The following is a 20,786-nucleotide window of genomic DNA, read 5'->3' on the forward strand; positions in this document are numbered from 1 at the left end:
GTATGATCAAAATGAGTAGTTCTTTATGCATGTTGGTTTCATACATTTAAAAGTAAATAAATTAATAAAAACTGCATGCTCTACAAACGTTTTGGTTGAAGGATTTCAATAAAAAAAGGCTTAAAAATGCAATAAAATTACCAAAATTAAAATTTTATGGTAGAAATACTAATTTTATACATAATATATGTAATATAAATACAAATATCATGAATAGTCATGAATATTAAGAGGTTTTTCATAAAGTTACTGGGCATACATGCATTTATGTAATGACTTTTACACAGGGTCATTAGGGTCTAAAGGGGTCCTCTTTGTGATTTGTGGTTTCCTTGTCACATGACAACTAGTGGTCGACCGATATTGTTTTTCTGACAGCCGATGCCGATATCTTGGAAAGCAGGGTCGATATAATTTTAGCATTGCGAGATGTAAACTCATGTGAATTTTTCAGAAATGAGACACAGTGTAGCACATGCTACCAAATGCTAGTCTGGATCAACCACATTTTCCCTAATTTTTTTCAGCAGTCACGTCTCGTTCCCATGTATTTTTTTGTTTGTCAGTGAACAATGAATCACTCTACTGAGTCGGTTATTTTGCGTGAATCGCTTTATTCAATAGTCTGAATCAGTTAGCGATTTAGTCAGTTCAAGCGTTTGGATTGTTTGGAGCCATTTTCCTCTCAGTCAAACTGGGACGCGATACTTCAAAATAGAGAGCGAAAACAACATTGAATGAAATCGATATTCATCTACAATAGATGGAAGCAGCTGTCGACATCGTCCTGTCGATAAAGAAGGCCTTCCTTTCTTTTGAACACCTGCACGTGGAGCTTGTGAACGACTCTGCGAAACTAACCAGGTAAAGATAGGCCTGTTAATTCGACTAAAAGAGTATCAGTATTGCACGAAAACACTGCAACAACTTTGACATTACCTGTCTGAACGTGTACCCTGACATAACATTTGAATACAATGAATATGGTAGTCAATCAACTACATGGTATCAAAGATAATATGAATGAATCATTAGGCTACTGTTTTGAAAGAAAACTGGCTAACGTAAGTTTGTTATTGGCATGGCGATAAGCCAGGGTTGAATCGGTGTGATAAGACTACAGGGCCAAACAGCTCAAGCATATCTACACGTGGCATAAATGTACAAATCTGTTCTTCTATAGCCAATGATTGATTCATGAATATTAATTAGTTACGTGCTGAAGTCTAGGAAAATTGGCTGTAGTCGTGACCTTCTGTTCCTGTCCAAAATGTTTACTCTAATATCATATGTGTTGCCTATTGTGTGTGTGAATACCTAATCAGTCACTACTAGACTCTGACAGAGCAATATTATTGTACAATTTGAAAATATGATTTTATATTGAATATTTTAGTGAATATTGTATGTGTATTGCATGTTATGAATAATATGAAAGAATAATTTAAGTCTCAAAGTAGCCTAACATTTACATTCAGTCATTTAGCAGAAGCTTTTATCCAAAGCGACTTAAAAATGAGGAAATGCCATGTAATGTAAAGCAGTGAAATGTATTTATTTTTCATATCACAACGTGGATTACGAAGCATAGGAAATATAGCATAATCAAATATAAACTGTACTGATTATCTGTTTTATGGGGTTTAAAATATGACAACACAATGAAATGACTTCCTGCAGGTTGACAACCCTAACCACACCAACTTGGTGTTCAAAATTGAGTTGATTTTTCATAATATTTCAAATATTAGTAATGTTTTGAAATAAAACCACTTAACTTTTTAACGAAATAGTAATAAAATATCACAAGTGACAAATATTTTCCAAAATGTTCATCTTTTTCATAATTTCTTTTTTTTTCTTCTCCAGGCAGATACAACACCTAATATATCAGAATGACTTGTCCATTTTCGAATGCTGTATTGAAGTCAGTTTTTTTAAATCACATTTTTATTGTATTTCTAAATAACTTAATAGATTCGGACAAAAAAAACACAGGGGTGTCCAACCTTGCTCCTGGAGAGCTACCATCTTGCAGATTTAAGCTCTAACCCCAATCAAACACACTTGAACCAGCTAATCAAGGTGTTCAGGGTTGCTTGATAATTACAGACAGGTGTGCTGGAGCAGGGTTGGAACTAAAGTCTGCAGGATGGTAGCTCTCCAGGAGCAGGGTTGGACACCCCTGCTCTAACAACAGCCTGCAAAACATATTAGTGCAGATAAAGAGAATCAGATTTGAACTGGATGACAAGAAGCCTAATTCAATTTCCTTTGAAATTTGGGAAATATATTTGCATCTAATAACTCATACGAACATCTAAATAACGTGTGAACACTTTGTAAAGTCAGTATTATCATATAATCCGAAATGCATCACTTTTATCTGGAAACGCTCTTCAGACCGACTTCAGCAACCTGTTGATGCATCCAAACCTGAAGCTTCCGCAGTTGTTTACTAATAATGTAAGCATCACCTAATTAAAATCTGCAAATGAAGTAGCCTATTTTCCATGTCATGAAGTCATTTGTAAGTCCTGGTACTAATTTTCTGGTGCTTCTGAGTACAGGTAAAAAAAAAAAAAATCAGATATGTTGATACAATGAAGGAAAAACAAAAAATGAAAGAATACATTGGATAACAGTATTGAAGCATATGGCAAAGATGGAGGTTTGTATTTAAAACATAACCAGAGGCTTGTTTTATTGATATTAGAAGGCAGTGTTTTTCAAATGGGATCAATAATACAAAAAATGAATGCTGAAAATGAACAGAAACTAGTAGCACAAATCAGTGACTCTGTACAGCCGTAATCCAAAAATGTTCAGACTGAGCTTCATTTTTTGTTTTGTGTCATTAATTATGCAGATAAATTGCTGTGGTTTGTTTGCCATATTGTGCAAAATGCCACGGAATATGGGGAGCCACATTCTGCGTGTCGTAGGTAATGCGACGGAAATTGGAATACTGCATGTCTTAATTTGATTATTCCTATTCTGAATTTGACCTTATTAGGTTGAGGGTAATCAGAAAATGCTGTTTAAATGGAAAATCCTCATTCTTTATGAGACCAGTAGACATTATTACTTTATTGCAGATCATATAAATGTAGTCAGTTGTTTAAAAATTCAGCATTTAAATGCTCTGTATAACAGAATCCTACAAATACTTTACCTTAAAGGGTTAGTTCACCCCAAAATGAAAATTCTGTCATTAATTACTCACCCTCATGTCGTTCCAAACCCGTAAGACCTTTGTTCATCTTCGGAACACAAATTAAGATATGTCTGCAGTTGATAAAACTAGAAGTGTAACATATGACTCAACATCTGGTGCTTTAAAAAATACTAATTATATTAAAGTTAAGTGTGCATGTATACTATCTTTTTTGCATGTTAAAAAATGTAAAATGAAAAGTATCATGACACACTAGCTCAGCAAGAGAGAGGAAAATAAAGTTTTCATGACCTAAATTTCAGATGTTTGTTTATTTTTTTTGTGTGAAATCTTGTTTTTGCCACAGAACAATAAATAAAAAAGGTAATTGCGATCTCACAATTCTGACTTTTTTCTCGCTATTCTAAGAAAAAAGTCTGAATTTTGAGAAACTCAGAATTGTGAGATTAAAAAGTTACATTTTTTAATTTTATATATTTTTTTAACTCTGGCAGATGCAAAATAATTGAATTGCTAGGTGTAAACTCAGAATTCCAAGATATAAATTGCAAGATATAGAATTGCGAGCTGTGAACTTGGAATTACGAGAGTCTTTATCTTGCAATTCAGATTTTTTTTTTCTCTTAGAATTGCGGAAAAAATGTAATTGTTCAGTATTGCATGAAAAAAGGCCGAATATAAAATCAGAATATCTCGGTTGGTTGTGCATATTTTTCTTCCACAGTTTTTCCTTCCACTCAACTTTCTGTTAACATGCTTGGATACAGCACTCTGTGAACAGCCAGCTTCTTTGGCAATGAATGTTTGTGGCTTACCCTCCTTGTGAAGGGTGTCAATGATTGTCTTCTGGACAACTGTCAGATCAGCAGTCTTCCCCATGATTGTGTAGCCTAGTGAACCAAACTGAGAGACCATTTTGAAGGCTCAGGAAACCTTTGCAGGTGTTTTGAGTTGATTAGCTGATTGGCATGTCACCATATTCTAATTGGTTGAGAATGAATTGGTGGGTTTTTGTTAAATGTGAGCCAAAGACTTAAACTACTTCAGTCTGTGTGCATTGCAGTTGTTTAATACACGAGTTTCACAATTTGAGTTGAATTACTGAAATAAATGAACTTTTCCATGACATTCTAATTTATTGAGATGCACCTGTATAGTATGAAGGTGCTTAGTATGAATGAAATCTGGATGTTTTACAGCACTGCCATTCATAACTCCTCTTCCTTGGGCTCTTGGGAGTGTCCACTTCAGAGTCTTGCTGTTTTATGAATATGGTAAGAATTTGGACATACTACTCTTACAAGGCAGGTGTGTGCATCATGTCGCGACATAAAACACTAGCTTTAGCTAATCATTTAAAGAGATAGCTCCAGTCCTTTGTTTGTTGTTCATACATTGGGAACGTGTGGTCAATAAAACAGGTTGACTACCAATATTCAAAATATCTTCTTTTGTGTTCCGCAGCAGAAAGGCATGCATGTTTGGAATGACAAGGCTTTAAAGGGTTAGTTCACCCAAAAATGGAAATTAGCCCATAAATTACTCGCCCTCATGTCATCCTAGGTGTATATGAATTTCTTCTTTCAGACGAATCCAGTCGGAGTTATGTTAAAAATACGTCATCAGCCCGGAACTGCTTCAGTGTACAACTGTTGGCGCAAGCTAGATTAAAGTGATTATTACGTTTTGAATATGGATATTTTTCTTACAAACATGCATCGATTCGCTACAGGAGACCTTTGTTCACCCCCTGAACCCGTGTGAGACACTTTGTTTTATGGCTGGTTGCTTTTTATTTTACTACTTTTGGACTGATGCACTGCAACACCCGCTGAGTGCCAAATAAAAATCTTGTTGTTTTTTTTTCAGAAATTTTACCAATGCACGATTTCGTTTTTTTGTGTGTGCGTGTGTGTAACTAGTCAGCTTAAATCATAACTACAACAACATGACTGAAGTAACATTTTCTTTATTAGTAACTTGAAAAGCCATATGGTTAAGGAACGTTACATTTTTTGTGGGGACACCATGCATAAACTGAAAGTAAGTCCGTAACAATCTTGTTCTGCACATCACAACTATATTCTTTGGCTTTACTTTGGTGATGGGATGGGTGATTAAAGGAATTTGGCCTTTGTGTTCCTCAAGTTGTGTTCCCTGGTGTGCTAAAAAAAATGAATGGGAATATACTTCAGAGATATTTTACTCTTAAGAGTTTCTAGGGGTGACAATAATTGTGGCCATTTTGCTGCATTGGAGAAAAAACATTTATTTCACAATTTGAGTTTCCCCACTTTCCATTGTTTTACTTCAATGAAAGGTTAGAATTTTGTAAAAAAAAATGTATTAGAGATAAATTATTCAGATTTATTTTCACACCGCCTTTGCTTACATTTGCCCAAGCTGCCAATATTAGTAGAGGGCACTGTAGTTGCTTTAGCATCACCTGTGGGCACTGAAGCTGCAAGGGGATTCATTAGGAAGTTTACCTATTGTAGATGTCACGTCAGAGACTTTGATTTATCTCCAGTCCTCTGCTTGTTGAGTTTAAGACAGCGATGACTGTAAGTTGTTTTGTTCCTGACCTATATTTCTAGGGATGACAATAATTGTGGCCATTTTGCTGCATTGGAGAAAAAACATTTATTTCACAATTTGAGTTTCCCCACTTTCCATTGTTTTACTTCAATGAAAGGTTAGAATTTTGTAAAAAAAAATGTATTAGAGATCAAAAAGATAAATTATTCAGATTTATTTTCACACCGCCTTTGCTTACATTTGCCCAAGCTGCCAATATTAGTAGAGGGCACTGTAGTTGCTTTAGCATCACCTGTGGGCACTGAAGCTGCAAGGGGATTCATTAGGAAGTTTACCTATTGTAGATGTCACGTCAGAGACTTTGATTTATCTCCAGTCCTCTGCTTGTTGAGTTTAAGACAGCGATGACTGTAAGTTGTTTTGTTCCTGACCTATTTTATGTCTCACAGTTGAAGATATTCTACCGTAAGTAATGTTTGCAAGAGTTTTATTGATCAGGCTTGTACTATGTTGGTGCATAAGCATGGTTAGCATGGTATGGAAGATTAACTTATTGCACATTTGAAGAACTGCAATGTTCCTTGATGGTGAGTAGCTAATAATTTTATGTTTATATAATCAGTGCTATTCAGTTGTTTATTGAAAGCTCAAATATTAATACGTTTTACGAATTGTTTTCTTTTTTTAGTTTTACTCATTCCTTATTGAGTTGGTATGATGTCAGCTAGTGATATTTTATGCTTCCAATGTAGACATGATGTTAAGTAATATTAAAAGCCATCAACAATTTAGTTAAATTGAGAGATTTGCTTCATAATTAGTTGTTGCATACAGTTAAAACATGGTGTTTCTATAATTTTCAGGATTAGTAAAGCAGTTGATCTGGAGGAACTTTCATGCTTGAAATCCTTTTCCGCAGCGCATTCTGCGGTTGTGGACGAGAACAGACTTGAGAGCATTGTCAGTATGTGTTGACCGGATTAAGTTAAAGGCAGTGAGGTGTGGAAAGATAGTGGGTTTTGTGGTTGTGGGAATGCAATTAATTAAAATGCTTGTAATGGCTGCACTGTTGATTATAATGGCAACACTGATATTCAGCCAGACAGTAATCTGAAGGGAACATCGTCTGGAAAACCACAGCATAGATTTGTGTGTGCATGCCCTACTTGTTCATGCTCACCTCTAATTGTGTGTTTCCTGTTCCTTGGATCCAATTAATGGCTGGAATCCATTTAAGATTCACTCTGAGTCTTGTGTCGATTTAGCAGCTAATGCATTAGCGGATGAGTGAGAGCGACTGAAGTTTTAGGAACAGAAGAAAGAGGTTACAGGCTTGTCCTGTCCATTAGCATCTAATGAAACCAAAACAGCATGCTAACTTTTACTTGCACGCAGATGCCGTAAACACTGAAAGATATGGGAAAATCCAGTAAGAAAGCGGAAAATTAACCAAATAAAAGAAAAGTGAATGGACAATTTCTCATTTCCCATGAGATAAATACTGTCATTTTTATTGAATTAGACAAAATTGCTAGTTAAATAATGAAATTATTAAAGGACTGAAGTAAATAATTATTATAGTATATGATTAGAAAAACAAAAAAATTGGACAAAAATGTGCATTCGTCAATATTGTTGATCCATTTTCCCATATTAACTTTAAATTAACTTTGTTTTAACTTTAAGTTAAGGTAGCATGATACCTAGTACAATGAAGTCTCTTATGCTCAACAGGGCTGCATTTGTTTGATGGACAAAATGGAAAATAATATATTTTAATATTTAATAGCTGTTTCCATATATTTTAAAATCTAATTTATTCCAGTAATGACAAAGCTATATTTTCAGTGTTACATGATCCTTCAGAAATCATTCTAATGTGATTATTAGATGCTCAGAGAAACATTTGATATTATTATCAGACCTGAAAACAGTTACCCTGCTGAAAATGTTTTTGTAAACTGAGACGTTTGTTTTTATAAATAGAAAGTTGAACGTTATTTGAAATTAAACTTTGATATAGAAATATTCTGTAACATCATAAATGTCTTTAATGTCACTTTCGATCAATTTAATGTGTCCTTGTCGTCAAGTGTTTTGTGTAATGGTTAAGAAGATGGGCTCCTAACCAAGAAATTGCTTATTCCATCCGGCCTTTTCAGCATTTTGACCTTGAAGTGAGTACTAGCTTCAGGGCTACTGTCCCTGCAATTAATGTACTGTAAGTCACTTTGATTAAAAAGCAGCTGCTAAATGGCACGCAACTACAACTGACATTTGGAGAGACTCATAAACTCGCTCTGTCCTTCCTTCCACCACAAGCTCTAGACCTTTTTTTAAGCCAGACATAAGCAGCAATCACATAACTGCAACAAAGTCAATGAGAACAGTGTTATTTTATGATAACACGTAAGGTGTCAGACCGACCGGCCAGTTTTGCCATTTCTTTCAAGGGGGTAAGAAGGTGAGAGTTCTGGCAGAGGACACCCGTCCCAGATTGACAACTTACTTTATCGTGGGCACCATGTGCGACTGTCTCATCAGTCATCGAGAATTTCGGCTTCTACCTGACAGGGGTCGAGGAGGACTGATGTAGAATTTGTGTCACCTCTGCGTCTGTGTGTCTATGTATGTGACTGCCAGAGCGGACCCATCTCGCAGTCTGTGCGTCTGACAGGGTTGTTCAGGTTCACTTGAATTACACTAGTCCTCTTGATTTTGATTCATCTGAGAGCGCTCTGAGCATTCCCGCTAACATCCTTAGACACAGAACAAACATGCTTTGCTGGTTGAGAAAAAGTTCATCTCTGAAATACAAATTTGGACATTTGAGTACATTTGCATTCGTAGGAAAAATTCGTCCAAAAATAGAAATGTCATTATTTTCTCATTAATAAAGTAGCTCATACTGTATGACCTATGCACTATATTCTATGCCATACAATAATAGGTTTGTGTGATGAACAGATTGAAGCTATTATTATTGTTCTTTTTTTTCTTTCTAGTGGGAAACCGGTTACTGTTTGGATCACTGCGAAACTGTGAATCATTCAGACAGATTTTGTGAACAGGATCGACTTGAACAGATTTGACTTTATTTCTTTGTTTCGCTGATGAACTATCATGAATGTGGAAAGGAGAGCTATGGAGGAATAAAGACTTAATTTTTTTCTGTTTTAGAAGATATGGAATATAGGAAATGAGTCACATAGACCACGTTTAGATAGAAAAAAACAAACAATAAAACATGTACAAAAATTTAATTTAGCTTTATCAAAATACTATTTAGTTGAAAATGTTTAGCTTCAAATTTATGCATTTAAAATAAGTATTTTTACAATTGATTCCAGTGTATTAATATATAGTAATAAAAAGTCAATAATAATAATAAAGGAGTTGAGGGTGGGTAAAAAGGTGGGGGATTTTGTTCTTTTTTGTTGAACTACCACTCTAAGTCAAGAATCTAGAATTGAAAATTATTTGTATTCTAAATTATGAACAATCATGCGGGAGTTTATAATAAAGATTAAAACAAACAGCATGATGCAAAATGTGATGTGTAGCATACAAGTGGCATCATTTAGAGTGAGTCTGAATAATCCATTGTTTAATACCAGCTTTATATTATGAAAACATATTCATAGAATGCAAGAGAGCCCCGGGCCACACTTGCAATCTATGCTAGACCCATTAAGAGTGCATTAAAAGAGCAAAATGCATTTTGCCTAATTTCTCATTTTCACTGTAATAACCTATATTAAGCTCAAGCAGAGCAGAAAAGAGCAACAACGAAAACAGAAACGAATAAAGGTAAAGACACTTCCTCTTATATTTCAACTGCTTGAACCTGCTTTTAATCAGAACATTGGTGAGTCGATACTCGTGCGCTCAAACACGTTCCTGAAGAGAATCTATTTCAGGGAATCGGTGAATAGGACATCAAGTCGGAAAGCAAACGGAGGACCTTGGTGAGCTGGCCACATCTTTGTGCTCACAATTTAAGGACATCAAGAGACCAGGTTTTCATGCACTTTCCTATCACTCCATTACATTTGGACACTTACACATGATGTTTTAACTCTGTTTCAGGATTTCTGGGATTTAATGTCATGGACACTGTCGTGTATGTGGCGCCATTGCCTTCAAAATCCAGTTTCAAGTCTATTTGAAGTAGTTTATGCTTTTTAAATTGAGTTTTCTTTAAGGGCACATCACATCAAGCCTGGGTCCTAAAGAATAAAAGTCTACTGATTTAGTGGTGTGGTATTTAAAAGGCCCTTCATGGTCATTTGATCATGTAGAGAGGGTATTGACATCCTCATGATGTCATCTAGATGGCATTAGTCAAATGTGTTTTTGTTCTGTTGGATGAAAGAAAACGGACTGGAAATCATTAAGACCAACTGTCCACTGTGCACTGTTCCTAGGCTTCTTTGTCAATCTGGCTGTAATTGTGGAAATTTGCTTTCACAGTGTTGGGCAACAAGCATTGGTAGCTGTGGGCATATGCTGCAGTGTCGAGATAGAGAGAGAGGAACTTCTTTCTGTTCGATCGCTATGCCGCATTTAATAGTCGCTCAGCCTCTGTCCTTGTTCTGCACAGCAAAAGAACGAACACTTCTTACTCTAGAGACAGTCTCATCTCCTTCATGAGAGATACTCTAGCTGATTCTTCTCATCCTTGAGCAGAATTTTCACCTCTCAGATACCCCAGATGGTCATGCATGGGGCCTCGGGGACCGAGAAGGCTCACGTGGACACATCTGGCCTTTCTCTTTCAGACTTAAAATTTTTACCTTGTACTAATAAAACAAGAAGTTTTGATTTTCTTCAGTTGAAGCAGCACCCAAATCTAGGCACCAGAATACCATAGAGAATAAATTCTTAGGGTGAACTTAATTTGCACAACTACTGTACATTCATGGTGGCGTACCAGGTAGTTCAAAGTAGCTTTCTTCATGATTCATGTTTGATTCTGTTGGCGTGACACAAAGTGAAATGCTGTTACTGTTCAAAAGTTGTGCATGCTTTACATTACAGTGGTGTTTATGTGTTTTGAGAATGCTTTCTTGCTATACCAGGGGCTTCATTTAGATGTGTTGTTTTTTGTTATTACTGTTGCTTCAGGGTAGATCCACCACTGAGGAGTTAAAATGAAAAGAACCTTGACCTGGGCAAGCAGGAACCCTTCATGAAGAGAGGCCAACCTGAAAGTGGCTGTTGAAAGTAAGGCCAGTTGTAAAAAGGAGTATGGATTACCTTCTTTTTCTCAGCTTACTTTCTTATAGGTCAGCTAGAACAAGGTTTGGAAAGGCTTACAAGTAGATACTAGCAGTTTTGCCTTATTGTAGATACTTATACAGATTTGCTCTCGGATTTCATCAAAAAATTACATGAACGACATGAGGGTGAGTAATTAATGACAATTTTCATTTATGTGTCAACTCTTCCTTTAATTCCTCATCTAGATTATTGCAATAGTGTATCTTTGTATGGTACTGCTGCTCTTGTTTTGCCAGACTTAACCATAATTTTCCAAAATGCAAATCAGGGAATTGTTGCAGGCAATTTAATGTATCACCCCCTTCCATTCTTAAAGGTGTAATAGGTGATTGTCTTCAGAAACATTTTTTGTTATGCTGGTTGAAAGTCTCTTCACATACCGATAGCAATCATTAAGTTAAGTGGTCTAAATGTATTTATCTGTATTTATATATTCTGTGGAAGGCATAGGACCAAGAAATGTTCATCCAATCAAAACGCTCGGTCCGAGCGTTTTAATTGCCTTCCCTACGTGCCTGTCAACATATGTATTTGCATTCCTATGCGCACCCTGTTCGCGCAGACAGATACGTCATCAGCGCGTTCACGCACACTGTGCAAACAGAGCGAGAATGGCAGACAAACATCAACAAGCCGATCTTCCTTCATGGTATTGTAGTACTTTTGCTAACTGTACTATAAAGTTTTCTCACCGGGTGAATGACACATTATGTAGCCCAGCGGTTCCCAATTCCAGTCATCGCACAAGGGAAGCAGGGGAAATCTGTTGAAGTTTACTTCACTTCGGAACATTCATTCACGGATTTGCGCTGCGCAGCGTCTTCACACACAGACAAAACTTACTAGAGAAGTGTGACATAATATACCTCTGTAAATAAATACTATTTAAATTCACGTCTCGCACACTTTAATGTACGCTTGCTTCGAACTGGAATCATGGCGGAATATCCGGTGATGTACACCGGTGATGTTCCCAGGGCACTCACAGTCGAATAGAACAAACGTCGCACGTGATAAGAGATACATATGAAATCTGCAGAGCAGGAGGGCTCGAGGATTGGAATTGGGAACCTTTGATGTAGCCTATTGTAATGTCTCTGGTGCAGTGTTGCCAGGTCCACGGTTTTCCCGCGGAATTGGGCAACTTTAACACTGATGCCGCGGGTTGTTTTTCATGTCCGCGGGTTGAAGCGACTCCATGATAACGACTAACATGATATTTATCCCCTGGAATGCAATTTTTAACTGGGGACCCCCTCGAAACGCGATTGGGCTAGTTTTGAGTCGTAATTGGGTGGGGTTTCTTGTGAAAACCTGGCAACCCTGTCTGTGAGCGTAAATGCATTCAGAGGGCGTGGCTTTGGACGGCGATTGCAGGGAGGGTGGGACGTTCGCTTTAAGTGCTATCAGGCTAAAGTTAGCATTTTCGAAGATCTCCTACTACACCTTTAATAATGGGTCTTAAAGACCCAGGTGAAATTTCAGTGAAAACAGTTGGGAGTCGTCTACTTTCATTATCGAGTTGGTAATTGGGACACTAGCTTAAAGGAATAATTCACCAAAATATGAAAATTATACTCACCCTCACGTAGTTGAAAAGATGTGTGCATTTCTTCTTTGGAACATAAAAGATATTTTGAAGAAAGGACCATACTGACAGTTTTTTTTGTCTATTGAATAGACAAAAACATCTGAATAATGATATACAGGACATGAGGGTAAGGAAATTATGACAATTTTTATATTTGGCCAAGATGTTTGTTTAGCTGAGTTAAAGCCAGATACTGATTTACTGAATGGTAAAGTGTGTGGCTTCAGTCTTAGCACCAGTGGATTCAACCATGTACAACTGATCTCACAGGAAGTGAAGAACCTGCAAGGCATAGACAAAGCGATAGAAACCTTAAATAAGACCCAGATCTGTGAGTGCCCTCAACCTTTGCTCTCTGCAGCCTTTTTGAAAGAAAATGTCTTCTTTGAAATGCTAGTCTATCAGAGAAAGAAAAGCGCTTTATGAAAGGTCATGGTGAGGGCGTACTGAAGATGGATACAAGATGGTAATCATTTGCATTAGAAATGAGACTCACACTCTATTCCGAAGCCTTTCCCACCGTAATGCCAATATTATTTACCTCAGACTAGCACAGCGGTTTTTTTCTTCTTCTTTTTTTTTTTTTGCAGTTAAATGCAAATGGCCTGCTTGATCAAACAGATTTTCGGGGAAGATGTTTGTTTTGCTGCAGTTTATGTTTTTATAAAGGTTAATGTATTTCAGGGGACTTTGGACTGCTGCAGACACACATTTCATCCTTTCTGATAGACCTTAGACATTATTCTGATAAACTTGAAACTGTTTTTGATTGTTCTTGTTTTTGCTAGCTCAAAATATTGAAATAACTGACTAATCTCACATCATTCTTTGTAGACCGCTGTTACTCACTGGCTGTCTACACTATAGAAAAACAGATCCACAGTGTAATTCCCATTTGCAGTTGAATGGGAGTGACCTCCATTTTCTTGTTGACTCTAGACCCTTCAGCATTAATGTAGTTTGGCTGAAAACATGCTTCTGTATAGGTTCATCAAATACCAGTGCGAGGTCACTGATACCTTCTTTTGTTCCTCTACATGGCCAAAGCTGCAATCAATTGCTGGGATATTATCACAAACAGCTGAATTAGCAAGACAATGTCTGCTTGTTTAATACACAGGACAGTAAACTCCGATAATCACTTTTCCAATAATTTGTGCATGACTATCATATTAGCAAAGGTCATATGGTGAACAGCATGGCTTCCTTGTCTTGAGTTATTGGTCAGTTGAAAATACCCAAGCTTGAATTTCCACGTTGATTGATGCAAGGTTATTGTAGTGGTTTTTATTTGTATTTTATTTGTCGTTTTAATTTAGTTTTCATAAAATTTTTTCCACTTGCTAGTTTTAGTTTTTAATTTTACTTTTAGGTTTTATTAATCATAATGACAAGTTACCCCAATTTTTTTTTTATATATAAATATTGCTTGTGTTGATGCTGGCGTATCTGCATAACTGACAGAAATGTGAAGCCTTTTGCCTAAGTGTGGCTTGCTGTAAAAGTAATTCTCCCCGAACTGCAATTTCTGGCATTCAAAAGCTCAAAAATGACAAAAAAGCACCATAAAAGTGTCAGAAACGTGGTCTCTGTGACATGAACTTTATTCCAACTTTTTTAAAGCCTTAAATACAGTAGATTTGTTAGAAGAACAGATTGAAATTACCGGTCATGCATAGCTTCTGACAATATGTCGATAAACTTTCCTCAAAAGCTGACGTTTATCTTGAGTGAAGCCACAATATGAATAAAATGAATAAAAGGGTCACAAGTGAGCTTTTGGAGTAAGTGACAGTTTTTGTTTTATTTCATGTCTTTTTTTCAATGACGTTAAATATTGAGGAGGAAGGTGGAGGTGCTTTGATCAATGGCGACGTGGTGCATGGCAATTAGGAATGATGAATAGGCTTGCTCTCTGACATGAATCTGAGATCTTGAATAATTGATTTAAGAAAGAAACATCAGATGTAAGAATCCAAAAGTCGGGCCATCAGTGTCAGTAGGTGATGTATGGAGAGCAGACTAAGAGTCCATTTCGCTCAGGTCCACTGGGAGACTGTGAGATGAACGGCCTGGAGGAAGTAAGCAAAGAGTGGACATTAAAAGGGCAAGAATGGGGCTGGGACAAATCTCTGTTTTTGCTTTTGTCTCATCTTGCCATGTCCATTTCATATCCAGTTTTATGTTTCTCTTTTGTACTTTAAGAAGACTGTTTAAAAATGTATTTATTATCAATTTAAAGGAATAGTGCTCCCAAAAATGAAAACTTGCTTAAACTTTACTCACCCTTAAGCTATCCAAGATATAGATGAGTTTGTTTCTTTATCTTAAACAGGTTTGGAGGAATTTAGCATTGCATTACTTACTCACCTCTGCAGTAAATGGGTGCCGTCAGAAAGAGAGTTCAAACATCACAATAATCCACAACATGACTCCATCAATGGCTTGTTTTGTGAAAAGCTGTGTGTTTGCAAGAAACAAATCCATCAAGACTATTTTAACTTAATGATCGATTTATTATAAACACTCAACATTTCACGTTTGCATTATTGGGATGTTTTTTTATCAGCTGTTTGAACTCTTATTCTGATGGCACACATTCACTGCAGATGATCCAGTGGTGAGCATGTGATTTAAATTTTCTTCAAATCTGTTCCGATGAAGAAACAAACTAATCTACATCTTGCATGGCATGAGGGCGAGTAAAATTTAAGCAAATGTTCATTTTTGGGCGAAGTATTAGAAAAATTCCCACACGCTTTGCTGATGTGATTTATTCTTGCAGGGTCCTTGTACAAAGTTGTTGATGTGGTTGTTTATTCTTGACAGGATCCATGTATAAAGTAATCCATGAACGATGAATGGGACTCTGTTTACTTGTTCCACTCACGGGGGGATATTCTAACCCTGCGATTTGCAGAAGGTCGAGAAATATGTCCCACGTGCCTTTACTCAAATGTATTAAAAAAAAATTCTAAAACAGGAGCGTTAGTTACACAATGCTGTTTTCGAGGACAGTTACAGCACTGTTTAGACTTTGTTGCTTTATCGCACTGGATTTTTTAACAAAAGGACCCAACTGCAATTCCTATGTGCCCTTCACTATCTACTTTGATAGACACTTGATGATGGCTGTCACACAGTATTATGGCTAGAAGAAAAGCTAGAGGTCAAATCCCTTAATAATCACTTTAAGAAACACTAAGGCAGCTGATGGCCACAGAAGGTCAGCGCCTGCTTGACATAGTCCCCAGAACAGGCCCCAGATCAGTCGCAATCTGCACTCCATTCAGAAAAATACCTTGAAAACCAAATAGTGTTGCTCTAGAGTTTGTTAGACACAATGGAGGCCATGAAAAGAGTGAATGGGCATTTGAATCAGTGCTGTTTTTTTTCTCTGCTCCATTTCTCTACCTTAAACTTTATGAGTCATTACAAAGGTCTTGCACTCTGTGCAGCTTCTTTTTTTTCATCAAATCCTTACAGATCCATCAAATATCTTTTTTCCCCCCCGATGGAATGTTTAAAAATACGGTCATGTCATGTTCATTCTCCAACACATTGAGCTGTGCTCTGCTCATGTGATGTGAGTTTCAATCTGGCTTGCAACATCTACCATTCTTGTTTCCTTTCCTAGTACCATCCTTTCTTTCTCTCCATTGTTTTGTGAAAATACTAGAGAATAAATGTTTGAAAAATTGACAAACTGCACTGTAATTACCAGTATATTATTGCACAAATATTTGTAGTTTGGGGTAGATTTAAAATGGATTTCAAAGTCACCAAATTTCCTCTGATCTGCGACTAGTTGCAATAGGCAAAAACATGACACACAGGCAATGATATATTTAAGGTGTGGTAAAAAAAAAAAATACAGATTTTTCTGAACAAATTTTGAACATAAATGTTTTGGAACAAAAATTCATAGTGATCAATAGAAAAAGTGTATTGAAGCTCAGATATATTTTTTTTAATAGCCAGTGTATTTCATAAATCCATAGTAAATGCTATATAACTTTTTACTGCAGCTGCATTTTTCTTGGTTCTCCTCTTGAACACTCAAAAAAGTATTGTATAATGTTGTATTATAATACAATCTGAATAATCATTCCTGTCTCGTAAGGCTAGAAAAAAGGCCTAAATGATTTGCATGAACCGTTTCTCATTCCTACCAGTGTCTCATGATACAGATATGCAACAACTCATTTGCTTGTTTCTTTGAGCTGTAGTTGATTGTTTCTTTTTTGGGTATTCAAGAAAGCAAAGAAGGCTATGCTCAGCCCTTTCTTATACCAACAAACACATAACAGTGAGCGAGTCATACATGTACGGTCAAGCCCGTGCCATTCGCTTGTCTGTTCTTATTTAATCAGTGTCTGCTTCCTTCTTGAGGCTGCAATACTTTGGCTGTTGAGTAACATGTACTTCCTCAGGATAAAAATGAAATCTTTCTCTTTATTTACTCACACTTATGTTGTGCCAAACCCTTTGTTTTATATATATATATATATATATATATATATATATATATATATATATATATATTTAAATGTTATGATGGCTATGTTTATTTAAATCTTTAATAAATATCACTATTCCATGAAAATTTTAAGTAGCACAACTGTTTTCAACACTGGAAACAAGAGCAGCAAATCATCATATTAGACACTGAAGACTGGAGTAATGATGCTGAATATTTACCATCACAGGAATAAATTGCATTTTAAAATGTATTCAAATAGTGTTTTAAATTCTAATGTTTCACACTATTTATTTACTGTAGATTTTATTAGATCAAGCAATGCAGCCTTGATGCGCATAAGAGACTGTGAATGTTGACATAATTGTCATTTTTCGGGTGAACTATCCCTTTAAACTTATTCCTTTAAGCAGGAACCCATGCAGGCTTTGATTTGAATCAGGTACAGTATGTTACCATTGCAGACATCTTGGAAAGGAAAAAAGTATTTCAATATCACTCAATTATTTTGCTCCTTGTGAGAAGGCTGGAAGAAATCTCCTGCTGAGTCCTCGCAGGTCCCCACACTTTACCGACACAACATCTCTGACCTACTTCAAACATCTTGTGCGAGAGGCAGAAGAGAATACAACACAAAACAAACACCCAAGCTCCTCTCAGTATCTTCTCTAACCGCTAATAGATGGTTTATTCCACGGGGATCGCGAGAAGCCACCAATCTGCTCTCTTTCTTCTGTACGTAAACACCTCAGAGACAAATATAACGTCTCAGTCTGTCTCATCCCCGCAGTCTTCTTCAAACCAGCCTCTTTGAAAAATGCACAAACACCCTGTTTTATACCGGTTTCTGTGCCGTGCACCTGAGGGAGATTTTACACTGTGTCAATTAGAGCGCGTAGGCTTGTGTGCTCCTTCTTTTTTACCATGAGGGAATAATTAAGACGAGCCTTCAATACGCAATGTTCCACATCATTCTCAGTCCTGAAGCTATCATAAATATTGATTTTGAGGAAAACTGCAGAAATCCTGTCTCTCAAAATGCTGGAGGAGAATGAAGCGACAAGCTTATTAGTGTATTTTTTTTTTATTTGTTAACCGTTAATTAAGACCTAATAATTGAGCAAATAGAGACATGTTGCGATGTTAAATACACTTTGGGGCTTGTATATTGGATATATAAGGACTTTCAACAGAAAAACAAAGCTAAAACCTGGATATTATAGGCAATTTATAAATCCTGATTTGGACCCCTTTTAATGTCCAAAAAAATGATTATGGGCACTGTATTAATGTCAAACATTTGCAAACATTTGCATTTGCATCTCACATCTGATATTACGACAATATTTTATCATTCTCAGGGTGGGATCCTCCTCCAATGCCTGATGTTTTCAGATTTAAGAAAATGTTTCTTTTTTGTATTTTTATGTATTTTTACAGCTAAAGGTTGATCAAGGACAAGTCAGTATTTCCTGTTTAAGAACCAGACAGATGCATGCGATGAATGTTGTCTTTGTCTGGATCACGCAAAACTTTTTTCTTTTTGCTTTTGTAATTCATTTCCAGGCCCTTTTGGCCTTGAGGCACCTCCGAGCAAAGCAAGATTGTTTCATACATGCTTCAGACACTCACCCCACTAAGTTTATGAATCATTGAGTGCACTTCCTCTTCTTGCTTTGGAGTGTCTCACTCTGTAGACATCTTATGTTGTAAAACATGCACTCCACAAAGTACGCCCCAGTAAGCCTCATAACTATCCAAGTGGGTGTTAGGTTCTGATCTGCTTGATATAACCTTGGTTACTGAATTCAAGAAAAATGTGTTGTCGTTTACTCACCCTCATCTCATTCCAAACTTTCTTTCTTCTGCGGAACTCAAAATGTTTTGTCCATTGTCCAACATTGGACCCCATTGACCTTCATTGTACAGACAAATAAAAACAAGATGTTTCTCAAAATGTCTTTATGCTACACAGAAAAAATTAAGTTATACTGCTTTGGAATGACATGAGGGTGAGTAAATGATTTACTCAAATAATTTACGTCTTTGCTTAAACTGTTCCTTTTACTGGCGTTGTTAAACTAATTAAGAAATTGTGGGTAGTGGCAGGACCAGACCAGCATTTATTTGTGGTGCTTGCATGCAAACAGCTGGCTCCTGGTGTTTGGACTGGTCTAGCCCAGCTTGGCATGGACAGCGGTGACAGATGCTTGGAAGTATTAGGAGCCCAAGGAATGAGAGACTAAAGGAAGGGTTGAGAGTGAAAGCTACAGTAACGATAAAGTCAGTGGCGTCTCAAAACGCAAGCCTCAAGATGCGAAAAAAAAAGTCATAAATGAGAAAACCAAACCCCAGATGACAAAACAATGAGACACGGAATGACATCGCTGTCGTAAACATACATAATCGCCGTGAGAAACTGCTAATTGGATGATTTTTCTTTTAAGTCGTCCTTAGAGGCATATAAAGATGTTTCGAGAAAGAAGTGTTTCAAGTTTTAGTGGTACACAACATTGACAGAACACAAATGTGATTTTGAAGCGCCTTAAATAAACACGAGCCACATTCATAAGCCATGCATTTTCATGAAGTTTTAAAACAAGTTAAACATCTGCAAGTGCAATAAGACAAAATACAGTTATTTTCAAGATACAGTCTATGAAATCGAGCCATAATATCTTATATTTCTTCTCAATAAATTTATCTTAAGAATTTTCACTGTTTTTTTTATTTGGTGAAACGCATCATCGGCCATTAGTGTACATGCAGAATATCTTGTTAACAGTTACACTTACACATGTGCCAATTACCTCAGCAGATAACCAGTCCCTTGGTCTCTTTAGGGCACCCTGCTGAGAAAATAATAAATATCTGCCTTTCACTGTTTCGTTAGACTGTATTTTTTCCCCTCTACCCTTTAACAACAGTTGCTCCACTCCAGCCTGCGATCCCAGTCTTGGCAGTCTTCTGTGCGGAGACCATTGAGCGTCTCAGACAACAGCAGGACAAGAAACACCCTTTGGCTAGACTCACTGTCTGCGCTCAAGTAGAACTGTGTTCCTACGATCAGAAATGGATCTCTGATTTAAGCATCAGTTGGGGAAGTCAATTGCTTTATCTGTCCGATTTTGATTCGCTCATCTACACTCGTGCCTGCTCTCACACATTTTTTTCAGCCCTTAGATATTCATGTGACGACAGCGTGTGCAGGTTCTCCGCTCCAGCTGCTCTATGCAGCATTTGTCAGCTTTACTGTCACTGAAATGTCACGATGTAGTCAGTTGTGTCAAGAAAGAAGGAATAGATCTTGACACGACTGCCTCAGCATACGCCTGTAAAATTGCAAGAGATTTGGTTTGCCTACATTTCACATCCAAGTTGACCCCCGAGAGATGGTGGTTTCTGTTGCTAATATAGTATAGATTTGGTTAGAAAAGTAATATGAAAAGGCATAAATATATATATATATATATATATGTGTGTGTGTGTGTCATTTTGCCTTTCTAACTTACTAAGCTCTATACACTATTATTCATATGATACTTTTCTAACCACATTATTCTGTATCAAGGCCATCTGCTATATGAAATAACTTCTGGAGTTTTTTAATATAATTATTACTTTTTATTAAAAAAATCTACTTTTTAAGGTAAATATTCTAAAGGATATTTGCTTATTTTCTTAATTATGTACCTATTTAATTATTGTTCAAATAT

The 20,786-nt window shown here is 36.6% G+C and overlaps 1 protein-coding gene across 4 annotated transcripts in view; it reads left to right on the plus strand.

Annotated features, from left to right (window-relative positions):
• Positions 1-661: 661 nt before the first annotated feature.
• The window catches only part of LOC107600286 (protein FAM19A1-like), a 182,823-nt gene continuing 162,698 nt past the window's right edge, over positions 662-20,786 (plus strand). For 3 of the 4 annotated variants that reach the window (XR_001610744.1, XR_001610745.1, XM_016292138.1), the window contains exon 1: positions 662-864. The gene's annotated coding sequence lies outside the window, so the exon portion shown is untranslated. Of the gene's footprint in view, positions 865-10,843; positions 10,943-20,786 lie in introns of all 4 variants that reach the window. The other variant, XR_001610746.1, reaches the window with a different exon arrangement.

The sequence above is a fragment of the Sinocyclocheilus grahami genome, unplaced genomic scaffold (genome assembly GCF_001515645.1).
Source record: "Sinocyclocheilus grahami isolate Dianchi unplaced genomic scaffold, SAMN03320097.WGS_v1.1 scaffold281.1, whole genome shotgun sequence".
Lineage (NCBI taxonomy): Eukaryota > Metazoa > Chordata > Actinopteri > Cypriniformes > Cyprinidae > Sinocyclocheilus > Sinocyclocheilus grahami.